This window comes from Centrocercus urophasianus, unplaced genomic scaffold (assembly GCF_019232065.1).
Source record: "Centrocercus urophasianus isolate 14NV4802_14NV808 unplaced genomic scaffold, USGS_Curo_1.0 seq_10, whole genome shotgun sequence".
In the NCBI taxonomy this organism is placed as follows: Eukaryota; Metazoa; Chordata; class Aves; order Galliformes; family Phasianidae; genus Centrocercus; species Centrocercus urophasianus.
Window position 1 is genome coordinate 78,188,484 of NW_024884142.1, and position 2,457 is coordinate 78,190,940.

Sequence of the window (2,457 nt, forward strand, 5' to 3'; positions counted from 1 at the left end):
TTAGGAGAGGTAAACACATCCATATGTTTGTTTCCACGTGTATTTCAGCAGAGGACCTGGTGGTGTGAAGGAGTGTCTTACACTGAAGCTTCTTCATGCTCTGACACACAAGGGAGAACAACATTGCAGTCCTGTGTAAATGTGTTAAGAAATGTAGAGATACCGAGTCAGACATATGGTCCACTTTCTTCATGTGCTGAATCACCCTTGTCAAGCACTTGTTTAGAGACTTAATGTGGCAATCTGTCATTCACAGAAAGGTGCATGAGGAATGTAAAATGCATTTACTGGAATTCATCAAGAGCAGCTTCCATAATCTGCTGCACTGTAAAAATGTTCATGTTTTAACACACTGAGGGAGCTCTAGTGCTGATACCTTCAACAAATAGGAAGCACATGGCATATTAAGCTCGTTTCCTCTCAAGTCCACGGTTTACTTTTGCAGCATATATATGAAAAGAAAATCCAAGCATCAGCTGCACAGGTTAAAAAGGTAAGGCCTTTCCTTGTGCGTCTGAAGTGGGGAGTCACATAAAGCAAATGGACTTGGCAGCTTTCCTTTGCTCTTTTTTGTTTCTGAAGTTGAACCACAGTCATAAGATACCAGAAAGTAACGTGATCTCTCAGTGATAATCTACCCATGATAATATACAGTGTTGGAGGAAAGAAACAGAAAGGCATATTTGTGTGCAAGGTTCAGCCTTTCTCAAATAAGAGACCACTTCAGGTGACCGTGTTGCTTTGATGTATGACCCAAACTCATCTCAGTCTTCAGTGAAAGTATTACAGAAAATCTAATCTGCATTAATTCACCTTTCTACCAAGCTTGCTGCTCTGAAATTAATGCCTCCTATTTTATTATGTTGGCCCACGACATCAGAGGCGGTAACGTGTTCGTAGAGCTTGAAATTTCCCACAGATCACAGAACCACAGAATCACAGAATTGTAGGGGTTGGAAGGGACCTCCAGAGATCATCGAGTCCAACCCCCCTGCCAAAGCAGGTTCCCTACAGTAGGTCGCACAGGTAGGCATCCAGGCAGGTCTTGAACATCTCCAGAGAAGGAGACTCCACCTCCCTGGGCAGCCTGTTCCAGTGCTCCGTCACCTCACTGTAAAGAAGTTCTTGCGCACATTTGTGTGGAACTTCCTATGCTGCAGATATTCTATATATATAGATATATATATATAGATATAGATATAGATAGATAGATAGATAGATATAGATATAGATATATAGATATAGATATATAGATATATAGATATATATTCTATACAGATATTCTGTTTTGTTGCCATGTGACAGATGGCAACAGAGGGACAGTCTGATGAAATGGCCTCTGACATGGAAGTGCATGCAAATCAAAGGTGTGTCACTGAATTCCTCTGTGTGAAAAAAAATGGCATCTTTCGACATTCATTGACACATGCTGAAAGTTAATGGAGTCCGAACAGTGGATGTGGGCACAGTGAGGAGGTGGATGGTGCATTTCAGCAATGGCAACAGAGACATGAAAGACAAGCCACATTCCAGACAGACATGCATGGCTGTCACACCACAAAATGAAGACTGTTTCAATCATCTCATCCACACTAATTGGTGAATTACAACCAGAGAACTGAGTACAGAGTTGAATATCAGCTTCAGTGCATTGAAAATAATGATGGTAATTTTGGAATATCACAAAGTCTGTACAAAGTGAGTCCTGCAAATGCTCAAACAGGAACAGAAAGAGCATCACGTGTAAGTTTCTCAGTACCTATTAAACAATACAAGGCTGAAGGTAATAGTTTACTTCATCCAGTTTCCTGGATTACATCATTACTAGTGAGTGAGGCATGGTGTCACCACTACAAGCCAGAGTGAAAAATCCATGTCCATGAAGTGGCAAGAAGTGAATATTTCATCAAAGAAAAAGTTCGAGATAGAGCCCTCAGTGGGTAAGATGATGTGCAGTCTTTCAGAATAGGAAAGGGATGATTCTTACAGATTTTCTGGAGCCCAAATAAACCAAGAAATCTGACTGCTACATCATGTTTTTAAAATGAAGGCTCGACCTTTCAGAGTTAGGCCAAAGAAAATAACCGTTCTCTTGCAATATGATAGCACCAAACCCACCAGCTTGAAGACTGTGATGCGCATTGCCTAAATTGTCTGAAGTGTCCTACTGAACACCTATTGTACAGTCCAGATTTGGCACCTTCTGACTTCCATCTGCTCTGGATGATGAAGGATGAAATGCATGGGCAACGTTTTCCTATCAGTGATGCCATCATAGCAGCTGTGAAACAGTGAGCCACTTCCATGGGTACAGATTTTTATGAGCACGGCATGCAGGCTTTTGTTCACCAGAAGTGAAAATGCTTAACTAATGGTGGAGACTATGTCAAAAAAAGGTTTTGTAGAGAATGAGAATTTCCTCTATCAGCAGTGCTGTTATAGTTTCCATGGAAATAA